This window comes from Macrobrachium nipponense, chromosome 12 (genome assembly GCF_015104395.2).
Source record: "Macrobrachium nipponense isolate FS-2020 chromosome 12, ASM1510439v2, whole genome shotgun sequence".
Classification (NCBI taxonomy): domain Eukaryota; kingdom Metazoa; phylum Arthropoda; class Malacostraca; order Decapoda; family Palaemonidae; genus Macrobrachium; species Macrobrachium nipponense.
This window is the reverse complement of record NC_087205.1, coordinates 46,278,161-46,298,842: the sequence shown is the minus strand read 5'-3', so window position 1 is coordinate 46,298,842 and position 20,682 is coordinate 46,278,161.

Here is a 20,682-nt window from a genome sequence, read left to right as displayed (position 1 = left end):
AATTCTGTCAAGCCAGTTGAAACTGAAAGAAATTTTGTGATTGCAGTTCAGTGAGGAAGAATAAGGCGAGGCCAAACCCAAAGAGGAACAGGAGGAAGTGTTACGGAAATTTCCATGACGGGATTGGAAGTGGGAATTGGTTTTTATTGTTTGTTTGTTTGTGTGGTGCTTTTACGTTGTATGGAACCAGTGGTTATTCAGCAACAGGACCAACGGCGCTACGTGACTTCCGAACCACGTCTAGAGTGAACTTCTATCACCAGAAATACACTTCCCTCACATCTCAATGTAATGCCGGAGAATCGAACTCGAGGCCACCAAGGTGGCTTGGGAATTGGTTATCTCCAATACACACACACACACACACACACACACACATATATATATATATATATATATATATATATATATTTATATATATATATATATATATATGACCCGATCTCGGTCATTTGTGGGTTCGGGTCTTCGGGATACGAAGGAAAAACAGGAGAGAGATAAGTTTGCCTGCATGCAATAAAGGACATGCAAAAATAATAATCGAGGAAACATTTTAACATAGGTGTATTCTTCTGAGCTACACAGGTGGCCTTTACTTGTAATTATAACGTTACTATGCTAGTGCACAACCGGGTGGCAGGTTAAACTGCTATTGACACTCATGGCGATACACGTCTTTGTGTGGCGGCCAATGGCGATGGGACTGCGGGGGGCACCGGGCACTCGTCTCGACCCAGTCTGTGCTGTATGGGACCCGCAGCCCGCTAACGAACTAATCTGACCAAAGGTCACTGGTGTGGCCTGTTTCAAATGCCCTTTTCACACGGCATCGTTATGCAAGAAGCTGATTAGTTATTTTGGCTCCTAAAACACAACGGCCAATCAAGAAGGGATACAGAGATGCGTGGCACTCTTTTGAACTGCCCAAGCCACGCCAACTTGTAACGTCTTTGATGGTTGACTTGCTCTGTCGCATATACACACAGTATCACTTATAATGGTTTCACGGGACTTCAGAATATCACGGAGAAGGCATATTCAAAATTGTATTGAATCAGCTCTTCACTCCCTCCCCAGTTCTTGCGTCCCGCAAGACATACATCGGTCTGTTGATTTACGCATTGCTGTTTTCTTTGAGTGCCACAACGTCCAGTTTGTGCAAAATTTAAAACTATTAGGGTAGGGTCATTTGGCATGTTACAACACAAGTTACAACAAATGAATTTCACGCCTCACAATGTGTCATACAGAAAAATAAATTTAGGTTTACAATCAATATCAATAAAAAAATGGAAATAGTCACAGCTCCAGCTTGAAAAAGCTAAATTCATAAACAAAAATTCACAGAACATGAGTCAACAATGAAACGTTACTCATAAGAAATTTGGTAAAGGTATAAGAAAACTTACTGAGCTCCTTCTGCAACACAACAAAAAGAAGAAAATAAAAAACAAAATTTCAAAGATTACGCACAAAAAAATCTTATTTTTTCATAATAATCTCATATTCCTATATCATCGATGGAAGATCATAAATTTCTGACAAAGCATTAACAGCATTGACAACGATATGAAATTTTGGGCACAGTTTAATTGGCATCAATAGAAATAAAAAAATAGATGCATTGCAATAACATGCGTTTAATATGACTTGAAATGCAACAAAAAATAATAATGCAACAAAAATAACACAATCATGAATACAAAGACTCACTCACTATATGCTAGGAACTGTAACATAAGGTTAGAAAAATTAGACATCAATAACTCAGCAATAACTGACATGAAATAAAAGTGCATAAACATGTTTTTATGATATTCTCAGTTCACTTTGTGATGGACACATTTATTCATGACTAACGCTGGTATGCTATGCAAGGCACCTACACGCACTTACAAATTACGTGGATGGTTTGCTTTATCGAAGAGGGAGGAATGGCGGCACAACAAGTTACTCTTTTTTTCTTTCTTTTATGAATAATTTATCTCATGCATGTTCAGAAAACTGTGACTAGTCAGTCAACTTCCTTACACACTAGCAAACCCACACACTCAACACATGCACACTCCCAGGGCACTCGCTCAACACATTCACACAACAGCTGACTCACTTGCCTCTGTTTTCTGTGCGACTCACCCATAGATGTAACTGAATCATTCAACTGTATGCGTTGCAGTTCCTCTCTCTCTTTGGCTCGTGCCTTACAGTACTCTTGGGAAGAGCGTCGGCTACTCTTATTACTTGTTTTTTTTTTCTTTTTTGATACGATCAATCCCCACAATGTCAAACTCTACAGGTTGCTCGATCCTACGATCTTGTTGAGAAATTAACATTCTTAAGGACATTTAGGTATCAGGGGAAAAATGCAATTTGTTCTCCCTTGATCTTGTTGAGAAATTAACATTCTTAAGGACATTTATATATCAAGGGAAAAATACAATTTGTTCTCACTTCTCTTTCCGAATGAAAATCTGACTACTCTTTCAACAAATATATCAGTCTCGCTACTTCACTCAAACAATCTCTTTAATGCATTTACGTTAATAATTCTGTCTTTAAATCTAGATTACAACTCTTCGATGGGGACAAATGGGATGCATTGTCGTTCGTGATACTTGAAATGTGATCAGAACACGGCCTAAGAGAACCATCTTTTCTCTCTCTCTCTCTTATTTTTTTTATACATATTTTTTCTAATGTTACTTTCTACAAATTCCCTATCTGCATTTCCCTAACAGAACATGCTATTGATTACGCTACTAAAGGCTACACAACTCGTTCATTGTGCTCGAACTATTACTATCAGTGACAATTTTTAGCAACTATGACAGCGGGTAGGGAGACGGGCTTCTAGGCGGGGCGAGGTCTCCCACCTTCGGGGGTGTGAAGGGTACCCGCTCATCACATCCCCGTCCCAAGACACTATCCTGTACTGTCCCTCTCTGTCTCTGCTATACGGTTCCCATTTTCTATGCAATATGCTCACAGGTCAGCAGCTCTGTCAGTGCCAGCAGCGGTGCTGATGGTTCGTTACTGACGCTACTAGTTTTCTTGTATCTTCTTCACATCGTGCCTGGATTCTCTCACTGGTTGCTGGCTGTCATCTGATGTCTATCAGCTATTCCTAATTCTAACATCGTGTCATCCTATCCATACCTTAGGCAGGTATCCCTCTACTCTTCAATAGGTCGCAACATTTTCTCAGCGAAACTGCATTTACAGTCCCAGATATAAGCAAATATGAGCAGGAGCAGCAACTAAGTTGTTTACCTTATGGCTTCTTCTTTTTCTCCTTAATAAATAATAAATTAATAGAGTAAAATAACAGACCAACTGCACCTAGAATACCATTCTTTGCTAGTGTCCCATTTATCAGTGATACTTTTTTTACTCAAACGTTCAATACGTGAACATTTTCCGACCATAAAATGCCATTTAATCTTAAGAAACCCATTAACTATAGGGTCTTTATTTAGATACGAAGAAAAACTAAGCCCTCTTTTGACTTCCAATGCGGTCTATTCATTTTGTAATCCCAAATGTAGTTGGGAAATTATGTTGGAGCCTCACATAGGCTTCTTAAGTCCGCTTTGATTGCTTCAGTGGAGTGACTTATTGAACTGCTGTCCGGTTGCGTTCTCCAGAATTCTCGAACATTCGAGAACATTCAAAGAAATTTAAATTTAATATTGAATATAAACATTTTAGAATCTTTACACGGGCTTCTTCCCCTCAACAGTTTGCTGTCCTCGAATCGCTATAAAAACAATAGTTCCAAAATTAAACAACCAAACTACCACTACCCCCTCTTTACCTGGCATAACTGTATTTACTTGGGACCTTTCCTTCTTCTGGTCACAGTCTTCTTACCTTCCTCTTGAAATGGTAATTGTCTTAGCATTTTAGATTTCTTTTTTATTTGTGGATTTTACATATATGTTGGATATGAAAATGAGTCTTTTTTGTCTTTATATTATGTTTTATGTTTGCTTATCTTCTTACAGTCGATTAACAAATCCTTGCTAAATACCAGAAAACGTCTCCCTTGCTTTTTTTTTGAATACACACACACACACACACACACACACACACACACATATATATATATATATATATATATATATATATAGATATATATATATATACATATCTCTATATGTATATATATATATATATATATATATATATATATACATATATAGATATGTATATATATAGATATCTATATATATATATATATATATATATATATATATGCATGTATATATATATATATATATATATATATATATATATATATATATACATATATATATATATATATATAGATATATATATCTATATATATATATATGTATATATATATATATATATATATATATATATATATATATATATATATATATATATATATATATATACATATATATATATATATATCATTCGAGCTACAAATGTCCTTTAATATCTAATTCGCTCTACCTCGGAATTGATATATTTTCATATATGTACCGAGGGGGAATGGGAATTTTTTAGTTGATAATAATTTCATACCCCCATGGGATCGAACCACCGTCCAGTTGGACGGGGAACGAAATCAGGATCGGACAGTGACGCTACCGAAACAGCTTTCAAGAGATCGTCACTGTCCGATCCTGATTTCGTTCCCCGTCCAAATGGAGAAACGAAATCAGGATCGGACAGTGGACGCTACCGAAACAGCTTTCAAGAGAGCGTCCACTATCCGATCCTGATTTTCGTTCCCCGTCCAACTGGACGGTGGTTTCGATCCCATGGGGGGTACGAAATTATTATCAAAACTAAAAAATTCCCCCTCGGTACATATATGAAAATATATCAATTCCGAGGTAGAGCGAATTAGATATTAAAGGACATTTGTAGCTCGAATGATTTATATGAATCACAGTGATGTGATAAATATTCATATATATATATATATATATATATATATATATATATATATATATATATATATGTAAGTGTTTACATAATAAAAATATGGAATGTTAGTCCATATATATAAAAGATTGCTTGCAGGAATGTGATCAGACTAGAGACGCTAAAGATGACGTATACAATAAGTATGTAGGCTAAGTTGACATGCCGTCATCTGTGGTCATTCATTTGTTTTGAAACAGTCCAAGCTCCCTGCTTGAGACAACTACCCCGACCTATGATTCAAACGGCCTACGTGATCTGTAGCGTGTCTCATTTGATTGTGTGTTCGTATGAAACTATGTCATTTGTATGTATGTTCATATGTTCGAACTACTGCTGCTCCTTCATAACTTGTAACAGAGATGGTAGACAGGAGAACAGAGTTAGCTATCGTCATTAGAAGACCTGTACCTCTTTACCTAAGCTTTATCATGTAGAGGAATAGGATTAGCCATCAACATTGGCAGAAGCGATCAAGCTATCGTTATTAGAAGACTTGTACAATCATATCTGATCTTCACCATGTAAAACTTCAGAAGAATATATAATTTTTTATACTTAGTGTTTTTCTACAAGAACCTCCTCACCATGAGTTTTAACACATCGTCGTAATAACCAACAAGATAATACCGACTTCGTAAATGATCTACAAACCCCCAGACACTCCATTGAAGATGGAAGTGCAATACCAACAGACTTAGCGTATAGATTATCGCAAGTCTAACATTACCTCATAGGGCGCCTTATCATACAAGGAAGCCCTAATATTGGTGGCCAGCGTACCAGAAGAACTCTACAAACGTCCTACAAAAGAAAATCAGAATAATAAATCATGTATCATAAGAAGTCAACGACGACGGAAGCAGCAGATTCTTCAAGCAACCTAGTATCATCGTTAGTGAGCGACTTCAGAAAACAATAAGAACTCTTCAACGACGACGAAAGCAACAGATTCTTCAACCACTTAGTATCATCGTTTAGTGAATAACTTCAAGAAACAAAACCGACGTGTCTTTTTCCTACAGGCAACGCAAGCTTCGTCTCTCATTAGAATCATTCAAGAAACATCGTTAGTGAGCGTTTCCGGCACTTCAAGAAACAAACCGAACGCATCTGCAGCATCGGATCTTTCAAGGGCTCGAATCATCGAAACAACGCGCACGGGGGAAACTGAAGCCAAACCAGGTCATCCGCTAAATAGAGAAGGAGGACCAAGGCCGTGTGTGCGTTATCGGAACACGTGACTTCCCACAAAAGCAAGCTAAGTACAATTTTTTTATTCATTTGGAGTAACTTTGAGTGTTTCCTTTGCAGGTCGAATTTCGTTATTCCTGTGGCTGAAGTTACGAGACATTCTTAATCTTACTTTTTTACAGAAATTATCTACATCATTGAGATTTCGCTACTGCGAGTTTTTTATCTTTGAGTGTCTGTTTCCAGAAGTTCTACTGAAATATCATAATCATATACTATGTTAATTTTATCATTTTGGGTTTGGGTGATTATTAATCCCTTACGTAACAAATCAAATTAAACAGTGAATATGCGTTTACGCAGTGGACGTCTGTATTTATACAGATGCATGGATAGGTCGTTAAGCCCCGTAGTGATTAGAAAAACACACAAAAAAACAAGTGGAACACCCGTACAAATCTATATAAATTAGAGGTAACACTATTTCGGGTCATGACAATAAATGCTTCCTTTGCAAAGTCCCCGATCGCAGTTTTAGCCTTGAGTTTTTTGAGTTATATAAAATATCGAACCTCAATGACTCAACTTAACTTTAAAAATATGGCTGGATTGCAAGGAATAACATGTCTGTAAAAAACTTTCATCAGGCTAAATGCGCTGACCAGGATCCCTCACTATTTCAAATTTTAGCAAAGAATGAAGTACAAACAGTTAATATTGAATGCAGTAGTGATAACTTGTCTTATTAGTAATCGCTCAGTTCCTAATAGTTCGTCATTCATTGCTTTATACGTAACCAGCAACATAATGCTAAAAACACAACATACGTTGCCGATGGTAATAAAGAGAAGGATCTTAATTATTACAAAAAGAAATAGAAACCAGTAGCCCGTTCAGAATCAAACAAGCAAACTCGGTGACTGTGTCACCTAGTCAAGCGGTCAAGTCAGTCAAAAACTGCCGAAGTGTTCAAAGCATAGCAAATTCCATACAATAAGCGACTCTAGCAGTGTGAAAAGCGATGTTGGTTCATACATACCGATATCTTTTTGAATTAAAAAAGGATTTTTCCTATGAAACACACGACCGTATAAAGTAATCAGAGCATTGGTTTTCGTTTTTTTTTTTAATACGTAAGTTATTATAAGTAGTTGGTGGATAAAGCCCGACTGTACGCGCCGTAAAAAATTAGAATATCTTGTTTATTCCTTAGTACACGTAATATCCGTGATTTACGGACTCACCGTCTGTTGTTCGAACTTTCCTAATGAGAAGTCCGGATAAGCGAGCGTTTACAGATACCTCTATAGTTATAAAAAACATTGATCTGTATCTAGTGTAATTGTAAGATTCATCTAGGGGTATACAAAATATTAACTTACATCCTGCAAAATAAGGCGCGTGTTTATCAAAGGGAAATCCTATAAACTTCAAACATATTAAAATCCGTTTGAACAAAAATGAGACAGTTAATCAAATAATAACTTATATAAAGGAACTATACATTTGTCTCATAAATCGTAACATTGTTCAAATGACCCAACAGAATTCTCACACAACCGCAGTCGCACTTTGCACGCAAAATCTCGAGAAGCATGCACCCTCGAATGTCTTAGTGCGTGTAAAAAAGACTTTGCTGGGGGGAAATGAAATTTTAATCCTTCCCGACACTCTGAAATATAACGATTTGCCGCGAACAAAGCCCTAGACACGGTTGACTCGCTGCAAACAAGTTAATATAGTAATCCACAAAAACCTATACATATTAAATATCGCATTTTCTTTGTTTATTGTTGCTAACTTTTAATCCCGCCCAACAGTCGTGGATGAATCTCTCTGATAATCTATCTAAAGTAATATCACTAAAGTCATTCAAGCAGAGGTGATTCAGCAGAAATTTTTTTTTTATCCTTTACCTGAATACCAGGAAGTTTCTCCACTAGCGAGTGATCTCTGGGAAAAACGGATGTAATTTAACACAAAAATACGGTCCCTTAAGGACAAACATAAAGCTATATACGTACCTTCGTATAGAACCCCAATGAAATTTCAAAATAGAGATAAATGACGAAGTTGAAAAAATGTTAGTAATAGGAGCCATTAGGAAATCAAATAAGCCCATATAATTTTTCTTCCCTCAAACGTCATGCCATAAAAGATCGGACTTGGCGTATCTGCGTAGATTTCTGTCGCTTAAACAAGGAAACGACTTCCGATAGTTTCCAGTGCGATGTACCGACGACATCTTATCTCTGTTAGGTTAGAATAAATTTTTTTCACCAACTTGGACTTACTTAAAGGCTTTTACCTGATACCATTACCTAAGTGATTGTACCTCATACACCGTTTTTTTCAGACACTCAGGGGACATTATCAATTTTTACGTATGCCTCCGGCTTACGTTGCACCCCAATTACAATATAGTGTTTGGAGATTTTTAGGGGATACCCTACATGCCTATATGGATGATCTTGTAATCTTTTCTAATACCTTAGAAGTACATTCACATAAACTAGAGCTAGTGCTACAGAGACAAAGACAAATAATCTCAGAGTAAAATATCTAAATGTGAGTTTTTAAAAACAGAACATGTTTATTTAGGTTTTATGTGTCTAGTCAAGGTCTTAAAGTAGTCCCATGGTAAGGGTGTCGGCTATTCATACTTTCCCGGCCGGACTTATTAACGTAAAAGGGGGATACAGCACTTTTGCGCTTTAGTGGGTATTACAATCGTATGTAAATATGTAACTCTTCAATCATGACAGCTCCTTTAACAGATCTTACGAAGAAGAGCGTAGATTTATTATGGTCTAAAAAGCATCAACAGGCGTTCGATATCTTAAAAGCGGAATAATGCAGCTTACCTAACTTAAAAATCCCTGATTTAAATAAGGAATTTCTTTTTTTTTTTGCAACAGACACCTCAGACCAAGGGGTAAGAGGGTATTACTTCAGTAATATGATAAACAGTTCTTCCCTATAGCTTTTTTATTCACGTAAACTAAAGCCCTCTGAAAGTAAATATGCAGTAATAGCAGGAAGGGCTAGGTATCTTTAACTCACTAGTACATTTCAAGTTCATAATCTACGGCTATCCTGTTAAAGTCCTCACTGAGCATAAGTCACTTACCGAGTTTTTCAAAGGCTTTAATCACAGTCCAAAAGGAACTCGGTGACAAATGATCATTCAGGTCTTTGGAGCCAAGATAAGATATCTACCGGGGGTGGGGAAAGCAAATATCATAGCTGACGCATTATCCCGCAATCCCGCACCATACAGCAAAGAACCATTAATTGGACTAAAAGATATAGAAACATCCGTGCCTATTGTTAAAAACCGTATCTAAACAAGGAAATTCTTTAACCCAGAGATCGCGAGCATTGAATATCTGGGTTGGAGCGCAGAACTGTTACAAACTGAACAAAGCAAGAGTCAACAGACATAACCAAAACAATAAACACTTCGAACGGAAACAGAGTCAGCAGCAATAAGCAAACAATAAACACTTCGGACGGAAACACAGGTCAGCGGCTAAGCAAAAACAATAAACACTTCGAGCAGAAACCCAAATGCACAAGTATATTTAAAGTAGTGTATCAGAATAATGTAATCAAATGTAATATTATATGTAGGTCCGTGACGAGGAAAACCCGAAGAAACACAGCAGATGACTAACGACCAGGTAGTAGTAATAATCTCTTTCATACCAATTGTCCTAAACTGGTTGCATTCCGTCATCCAGGGTTCCTTATTATGTCACAGAAAGCCAAATCACTATTTTACTGGCCTACAATGCTTACAGATATAAAAAGTCACATAACTGATTGTAACACGTGTCATGAAAACAAGGGACACACTAAGACACCTGTCAGTTAAGGGCCTATCCTGTGCAAATCAATCCTTGAAAGAAAATACGTAGAATTATTAACAGAATTATGAGTCTGACAGAGGGAAGAACACTTCTTAGTGTTAATAGTTCCTTGACACGTTATATAGAATTAATAGCTACCAAAACCAACCACTGAATATTACTCAAACTTGACTTGCATTTGACTTATAGGAGTGTGATACAGACACTATGTGAATATATATATATATATAAGTAAATAAAAATTCATGGTATACATGAATTGATTCAAGTAGTAAAATATAAAACAATGATATTTGGTAAATAATAGTGATCACGTGATATATAATGATACAGTTTTTTCACTTCATCTCATTAAGATACATATGCTACAGAAAATACTAATGTACTCTGACAATTGCATAGAATGAAGATTAACATGATAAAAAATCATATTTTAACTGATAAAAAATTTCATATATGAATTGATAAAATTATTAATGTTTATGCTAACTGTTATATATCTGATTCATTAATCAATATACTAACTCATATAACTGCAGATATTGGTAAGATAAAAGGTAACAGATTGATTATAGGCTACCTGATTTGTTTAATACATAGGTATATGGATTCATAATAAATTATGATTAATATATGTGCACTTTAAATAGATTCCTATTGCGCACACCGATAGACACTTGTACCTAACGTCTGCCTTGCCCATGAGAAGTTCGGGCTAAGCATGCCTTTTCTCCAGTCAATCTGTTTTGCAAGCAGAGACGACACAGATGAAGCCTGTGTAAGCAGATTATTGAGGTTAAAAGGAACAAATGCTGATACGGCAATGATGACGTCGTCACTTGGCAGGAGATTGCTCTCAGCCAGCTAAGAGTTACGTTACTTGCTGCAATAAATACGACTTTAGGATAAATTTATTATCTTTTAATACTCGACCCACACGAAAAGAATGTCTGAAAAAAAAAAAACAGGTACCAAATTGAACAATAATATTATTGTTTCATGTTGGAAATCTGCATAATTGTAATTATGTGAAATTAAATATTCCTTATTCAAACTATATGAAAAAGGTTTCCATACAAATTCTATATATATTATTAGCCCTGTATAAGATTCATATAGGATTATTTCATAGATAACATTTTCACTTCTAGACTTCCTGACTTTAAAATCTCTTTTATTGATTTTATTTATTTTATTATTATTATTTTATTTATGTATTTATTTATTTAATTTTTTTTTTATTTTCATTGACTACGAAATATAAATCACCGGGACAGACAATATGTCAGTAGATTTTGGATATGTGTTTGAACTTTAGCTTATTTGTCATTACTAAAGCGTTAAGTTAGAGTTCAAATCTTTACGCATATATATTTGGATATATTTAATTATCTATGGTTACGTTTTGCTTATTGATTTTATCGTGATTCCTTTTTTATTATAATTTGTAACCCTTCCGACTACTTAGCGAAGTGTATTATATTGATCCACTTGTATCCATATTTATTTATTTTTTTTTTATATTTATTTATTTGTATTTATATAATATATATATTTTGAAAATTAATGGTTGGCTTGAATATGTGGAAAAGTGTTCTAGCGGCGTACCGTATAAGGCTACTTGCGGCATCAATTCTATAGATACAAGATATAAATGATAAAGGTATTTAAACCGCGAGAACCGCTATAATCAGTTCGGATCCAATATCACGAGTTGTAACTCGTAAGACATTGACACTTCCTATTTAATTATCCGTTATTCTACCTAAACCGATTTGAACTCTGGGTGCTAAAATATATTCATTGGTTTTCTTAAATGGAAAGGAATTCACACAACGTGTTAATGAGATTATTATTGATTTACACCACCCAGAGTCACAGATTATTATGTGTTGAATTCCATTTTACTGATTTAGCACTCATAAATATTCCTAACGCACTCAATTGCGGTGTTTGTTTTTAGTGCTATTAATTCTATTTAACGTGTCAAGGAACTATTAACACTAAGAAGTGTTCATTCCCTCTGTCAGACTCATAATTCTGTTAATAATTCTCCGTATTTTCTTTCAAGGATTGATTTTGCACAGGATAGGCCCTTAACTGACAGGTGTCTTAGTGTGTCCCTTGTTTTCATGACACGTGTTACAATCAGTTATGTGCTTTTTATATCTGTAAGCATTGTAGGCCAGTAAAATAGTGATTTGGCTTTCTGTGACATAATAATGACCCCAGATGACGGCATGTCAACTTAGCCTACCACTTATTGTATACGTCATCTTTAGCGTCTCTAGTGATCACATTCCTGCAAGCAATCTTTTATATATATGGACTAACATTCCATATTTTTATTATGTAAACACTTACATCAGCTCGGTCAGCTACCAAAACCAACCACTGAATATTACTCAACTTGACTTGCATTTGACTTATAGGAGTGTGATACAGACACTATGTGAATATATATATATATAAAAGTAAATAAAAATTCATGGTATACATGAATTGATTCAAGTAGTAAAATATAAAACAATGATATTGGTAAATAATAGTGATCACGTGATATATAAATGATCATAAATAACAGAATCGAAATATATTTTTTGCGTGTACGCACTAGGAATCTATATATAAATGATCATAAATAACAGAATCGAAATATATTTTTTGCGTGTACGCACTAGGAATCTATATATAAATGATCATAAATAACGGAATCGAAATATATCTTTGCGTGTACGCAATAGGAATCTATTTAAAGTGCACATATATTAATCATAATTATATGAATCCATATACATATGTATAAACAAATCAGGTAGCCTATAATCAATCTGTTACCTTTTATCTTACCAATATCTGCAGTTATATGAGTTAGTATATTGATTAATGAATCAGATATATAACAGTTAGCATAAATTAATAATTTTATCATTCATATATGAAATTTTTTATCAGTTAAAATATGATTTTTTATCATGTTAATCTTCATTCTATGCAATTGTCAGAGTACATTAGTATTTTCTGTAGCATATGTATCTTAATGAGATGAAGTGAAAAACTGTATCATTATATATCACGTGATCACTATTATTTACCAATATCATTGTTTTATATTTTACTACTTGAATCAATCATGTATACCAGAATTTTTATTTACTTATATAGTATATATATTCACATAGTGTCTGTTATCACACTCCTATAAGTCAAATGCAAGTCAAGTTTGAGTAATATTCAGTGTTGGTTTTGGTAGCTGACCGAGCTGATGTAAGTGTTTACATAATAAAATATGGAATGTTAGTCCATATAATAAAAGATTTGCTTGCAGGAATGTGATCAGGACTAGAGACGCTAAAGATGACGTATACAATAAGTATGTAGGCTAAGTTGACATGCCGTCATCTGTGGTCATTCATTTGTTTTGAAACAGTCCAAGCTCCCTGCTTGAGACAACTACCCCGACCTATGATTCAAACGGCCTACGTGATCTGTAGCGTGTCTCATTTGATTGTGTGTTCGTATGAAACTATGTCATTTGTATGTATGTTCATATGTTCGAACTACTGTCTGCTCCTTCATAACTTGTAACAGAGATGGTAGACAGGAGAACAGAGTTAGCTATCGTCATTAGAAGACCTGTACCTCTTTACCTAAGCTTTATCATGTAGAGGAATAGGATTAGCCATCATCATTGGCAGAAGCGATCAAGCTATCGTTATTAGAAGACTTGTACAATCATATCTGATCTTCACCATGTAAAACTTCAGAAGAATATATAATTTTTTATACTTAGTGTTTTCTACAAGAACCTCCTCACCATGAGTTTAACACATCGTCGTAATAACCAACAAGATAATACCGACTTCGTAAATGATCTACAAACCCCCAGACACTCCATTGAAGATGGAAGTGCAATACCAACAGACTTAGCGTATAGATTATCGCAAGTCTAACATTACCTCATAGGGCGCCTTATCATACAAGGCACAAGCCCTAATATATATATATATACACATCAGGATTTAACCTAGAACCAAGCCAAAATAACTTCTTTTATATCGGAAATTCAGACATTTATAAGTTGCTCTTCTTCACCATTCCACTGTTTTCTTTGAGTGTCCCGTGGCTCATCTTTTGTCTCTACTGCTGCCCTTGAAATTATCTCCACAGGTACCCAGCTGGATCTCGGGCAGAAGTACATGTTGGACCGAGGAACAGACCTGGACAAAGGATCACTAGAAGAGAGGTGATAAAATGAGAAGACAACAGAGCAGCGCGCTTAAAATAGCTACACCTGTCGCAGCATTCACACGTCTCTGGGAACTCCCCCTGCTCTTCTTTCTCTGTCCTCTGGATGCCACCACATGTTCCATTATTTTCCACAGTGCAACCCCATCTCCACCATCTCCGCGATTCGGAAGAAGTCAAGACTGGCCCACCGACCAGGTACTGTAATGGAATAATTTAAAGGGCAGTCTTTTACCATTTTTTGCCTCTTGTCTGTACTTCCTTTTTCATTTCCAAGGCGACCTCCCTTGTTGGTTCAGCAGTCCCCCCCTTGTTACTTTCGATGCTGTCAATAATGCTATTTATGTTGTTACTAGTGATATTAAATCTAGTTGTGACATTCCCATTTAGACCAGCATCTGCTTCATTAGGAAGTAACATTTGTTGTTTGTGCTAAGCATCCCCTTAATTGTTGAACGCCTTCCCATGTGTCTATCGCCTTAATACTGACCTTGTGATGCCATCTATTTGCAGGTGCAAATTTACCTATCTCACTGTGAGAAATCTGGAACCCTTGGAAGTCACGCCAGGGACCAGAATTAGTTCACTGTGCTCAAACCTCATTTCGCTGCCTGGACTTCTTCCGGTGACGCGCCCCGGTTAACCGTCAATCAACCGCATTTCATTTCCTCCCTGGACCAATGCGAGTCCCTGCCACCCTGAAGGTGTAAATTGCTTACGCACTTATTTGGTGTAAATATACTTCAGTTAAACTACTGACCATTTCAAGCCCTGCGATGCATAGGTTTTCTTAAATATCTTTTTAAATATCAACTGTATCTTCCTGAAAATTTGGCACAACATGTTTTACACCTTCCGCTAATATATGGCAATATAATTAAGTACCCTGAATTAATAATTAAGGCACTTAATTAGAAAATGTTCAATTTCCTCGGTATTGGTCGTAAATATGCGAACACCTGTCGTTGGTTTACTCTGTCTGATACCTATGAATGGAGTATTGTACTACCATATGTTTTTTTTTTACGTTCTAAAATGTACACGAACTACCATTTATTACTGATGACTTTTCATAAAGCCATTTGTATGTTTTTATTTATCATGTACCTTTCTTATCTATTTCCATGAGAATGGTGAGGTAGTGGCAACTTTAGATTATTATTATTGGAGATATAAATATGGAAGGAAAAAAACAGATCATAGTTTATTTAAAAGTAAGATCACTATATACATTATTTTATTATATATATCCAATAAAGTATGTACAATACATACAGAAATTTTACAGATTTTGAAGTCAAATTTTGCAGTAACCATGAAAACAGCATAAACAAACAAAATAAAAAAACTGGTGGATAAATATATCAAAACTTCTTAATTACAGGACTATATATACACACGTATAAGGATATTTCAGCTCACTCCCCATCACTGTCTAAAAACAGATCGTCCTCGTCATTGCTGGCGACGTTGACAACGATTGGATCTGTGCAATACCGGACGTTGTCAGGAAGCCAGTATTCGTTCTCGAAAGCTTGACTTCACTGGACAGCTCCTTCTCACACCTGTTTAGTGACAGCAAACTTCGCTTCCTCCAATCTGGCCTTTAGGTCTGCCCTGGTGAAATGCCTTAACGAGGAACGTACATATAGCTTCATATGCGCCCATACCTGCTCGATGGCATTGAGTTCAGGATGGGCGAGTGGAAGCCGGACGACAATATAAACACACCTGAACAGCTTGTAACTACTGCCCCTCTAATTTTCAGCGGGTATATTTTCCAGTATATAATACTCTAAATAAACCAAGAGGTCATAATAATCTCCCAAAATAATGAAACACAAATAAACTTTATTGCATAAAAAAATTCGGATACATAAAACAATAATCCATAAAGTAATTTAAAAATGTAAAACGCTATACGTCATAATCGTAGTACGGTACACTTTCATTCATATTTTGTTAACAGGGAGAGAAAGAAATGGGTGTCCGAAAGTCTCGGTCAAATGCAAAGAAAATTGGAAATGTTCAAGAGTAAAGTGCCATTATTAATAATTTTAGATACTTAGTTGTATTGCCATACATTAGCGGAAGGTCTAAAACATGTTGGGCCCAAAATTTCAAGAAGATACAGTTGATATTTAAAAAGAAATTTAAGAAAACCTATGCACCGCAGGCCTTTAAATGGTCGGTCAGTAAATCTCAAGAGTTTTTATGTCACTTTATCCTTCCACTGACTCCGGTCTGCAGCTATAGAATTTGAAATTTTTATTTTGTTCTCTGACAGGGTCTTTAGGAATTTCAGTATGTAGCTATCTCATTTTTCCAGACACCAAGAATGAGAAATCATAATAGTTTTTTACCTTCCTTAGAATCGTGTGAAAACCGTGAAAAAATTCCTTGCAATAACGATTACCAGCCAGTAGCAATTGCTGAAAAACTATCACAAGAAAAATGAACTTAAATTCTGAGCGCAAATCGAGTTCCTTTTTTCTTTTTTTTTTCTTTTTTTAGCGTATGACAAGGGCTCTCCAAATCTTCATGGCAGGTAAGGAGTCATATTTTTCGTAATTTTGTATCTGACTAGGTATTCTAGTCAGGGATGAACAAAATCTTACTGCCATTAGAGTAGCGATAGGAAGAATCTAAGGTCATGTGCATGCCAAAACCTAGAGAGAGAGGAAAGTTCATTAATCTTGTTTTTTTTTCAGCCACTGCATGAAGCACATAGGCATTTAGGGAGTGCTAAAAATACAAAAGGGAATCCGTGCCATATTTCCTTATTATCCAGTGTAACTCATCGAATCTCGTGTCGTAAAGAGATTTCGTTAGTTAAGCGTGTAAGAGAATCCATGCGGTTTCATTGTTGTCTGAGTGCATCTCTCCATCTCTCTCTCTCTCTCTCTCTCTCTCTCTCTCTCTCGTCTCTCTCTCTCTCTCTCTCCATCTCGTCTCTCTCGTCTCTCCTCTCCGTGAATATCAAACTGTGCTCACTCCCAGTCGGATGCACTGTCAATGATACCTACTATAAACAACCTCTGCTGCGCACACGATATGGTTCTGATTTCCCCATCAGTGCAAGGTTTCCAACGACTCAACGACACTTGCTGCCAATATTCAGAGGAATTTGATATCCTATACAACGAAACCAAGACCCAGTGCATGTCGCTGCTCCCGAGATTGCTTAAGCATATTACAGAGCCACAAATTTTCATCGAAAATCATTGGCTGGAATTCGTGCACGAATTTCCGTATTTGGCTCACATTATCACGTACGACCTAGAAGATACGGAAAACATAGAACAGAGGCGTCGTAAAATGGCAAATGGCAACATGATTGCAAGGAGGTTTGCCTTCTGTCATCGAAACTTGAAACTGCTGCTCTTCTGCTCGTATTGCTACAGTATCTATGGGTGCTCCCTGTGGACGAACTACATCGTAGAGACCATGAGAGGATCGCTGTTGTTTACAATGACATTTTTAGATGCCTCACAAACACTTCTTACTACCACTCTGCCACACAGATGTTCCCAGAAAACCATCTGGGCAGATTAAAATCATTGTAATGTGAACAATGTCTAGTCTGATCACCTGACTGCGAAACATCAGCAATTCGCTCATAGAAAGCATCCTAAGTAGTGAGGCAAGAAGATCTAAATTGTAGGGAAGATGGGAAAATTAGGAATTTGTCCCCTAAATAACTTAATCTCTGTTGTTTTGCAAAGTGCCACATGCAGAATCTGTCATTATTATTATATTGCAACGATTATTATTACTGGTATTTTCCTTTTTTCATTACTACTGTGATTATAATCAGTATAGTTTTGTTGCATTAAATTTTTTACTATTCTCAATTTTATTACGATTATTACCATCATTTTGATTACCATCTTTTATACTACTTTAGCAAATGTGGATATTACTGATTAGTCATTTTTCTTTTTACAATACCATGTTATCTTTTGTATCTAGACTGTGTATGTTATTGTCTATTCTTCGTACTAGCTGACCGACCCAGCTCTGCTTGGGATAACTCTGAATGACAACTGTTAAACTTGCTCTCTCTCTCTCTCTCTCTCTCTCTCTCTCTCTCTCTCTCTCTCTCTCTCTCTCAGTGCCATTTTGCTTGGTGAAGCGTACCTGTGCATGGTCTGAATATATAATCAACCGATATCACTCATATAACATACAGCTAGAAAACTAATTATAGCTAGAAGTGTTTGCGAACAGTCGGTGATTAGATTGGTGTCAGAATAGTAGGACAAAGCGTCGACTAAGTTAGTTTTTCGAGTGAATTATTAAAAATTTGATAAGGATGGCAACGAGTGGCAGCAGCAGTGGAAAGCAATGGAGAAATATTGCTTGCCTTGCATACATGCAATATGATGACTTAGCAGGAAGGGAACTGGCTATTTCTTATCTATAAGATCAATAACAACCTTAACCAAAAAGATGCAAAAATATTCATAGACATATTGGAAGGATATGATCCTTCAAACTGGAGCAAGTCTACAGAAAATATTTTGAAAATAATTGAAGGAATACCAAATAAAATTCAAGTGATCAAAAGACTTATAAAGAAAATTTACATCAATCAGCATATTCCAATAATGAAAATGAATAAGGTGAATATTGTGAATATACTGATTGATGCAATAGGAAAACTAATGCTGAAAACACGTAATTTATGTAAGGTGTGGTATAGCATTGTAAATCCTCAAAACCTGATCAGGAAATGCTATGCTTGCCACGTGCTATGCAATGTGCAGAAGTCCAGCAAAATACAAGTCAGGACACAAGAGTATTTTGCTCAACATGTCTATCAAGGATAGATAATGTTATTAAATCGAGACTTCATGTACAAATAGTAGAGGATGAAGAAGATGAGGAAGAGGAAGAAGAGGAAAACGGATAAGAAGAAAATAAAACTGAAGTGATAGAAAAAAACAATGAAAACAAAGAACAGGACAAGAGTATGGATGCAGAGATACTCATAGATACTACATATGAAGCAATACAGCAGCATACGGACAAAGAAATAAATTACATGGCAACACAAAATAAAATCCCAAAGTGGCTTTACCCAGATCTTCATACCGATGGGAAAGAGCAAGAAAAGACAGAAAAGAAAGATACAGTCTGCACCCTTTTGAAAAGAGTGAATTGCAGATTTGGTGAAAAATGTTACTGCAAGCATCCCAATTATGAGATTTATGGCAAATGTGCATACCTAGACGGCTATGAGGATGAATGCAGCGATCTACATCCAAAACTATGCAAAAACTTAAAAGAAGGAAAAGGATGTAAGTCCAACAAAAAATGTAGATATATGCACCCTGTACCCATGAATCAAAATCAATTAAATAATAAAAATAAAAATAAAAATGAAGCAAATAAAGAAAGGAACAAAGAACATGAGGTGAAGGAAAAAACAAGCCATCACTGCGTTATGAAATGTCAGCATCGAGAATTCAAGCAACAACATCCAGATGCAGTGCAAGGAACAAGCACTGTATATATGATGTCAGAGGATGGTGCAGATACGGAGACAAAGGCAGATTCATCCACAAAATGAATACATATGAAGATGGAATATCAAATATATTGGAAAAGTTGGATTTTATAATGTCTGAATTTCTGGAAATGAAGAAAAAATCAACATACCAGAACAGGAAAGAGACATGGGAAATTCCATATTATTACCCATATTACTATGAGATTCAGGGTCTCTGTAACACGGTTTTTTGGGCTTTGCTCCTTGTCAAAGCATCGGATGTAGCTGAAAGTTGACATATGTATATTTTACAACCACACACAAATTTTGTCAGCATTATCAATAACCTAAACCCGATAGTTTTAATTTTTATAGAGTAAAAACGATCTAGCCGACGCCATGGCCAATGATTACGAGCCAAGAGTCGAAAAACATTCATTACGTAAGCAACGTAAACAAACACCTTTTGACTAAATGTTGCCCCGCCCATCCACCAGACAGAAATGCCATCGGCTCTGAAACCCAAAGACTTTATGAATGGCGGAACGATACATAGATGTGGGTGGGGTATCAGTGCTAGGGTAGTAATACTACTGTAGCAGTAGTGCCGCAACAGTATAGCAGTAATATTCATGAATTAAATGTTTAGACCAACTGCTGGGATCCTTGAGGATCATTTAGCAATTTTTACAACTACTCGAGAAATTAGTTTTTATAGCCAGAAGTTAAATTTTCTAATCCAACAATGCCCATGGTAGCATTCAGTGTTATCCTGAATTATAACGAGGCGAAAGTGGGTGGAGCCTCATGAAGTCACCATTATGACGATAATTATTGGTGAAGGTTTAAAGCCAATATACGGTACCGGCTATTTTCTTTCTTTTTTTTCAGTAAATAGGTAGATAGCCAATAAAT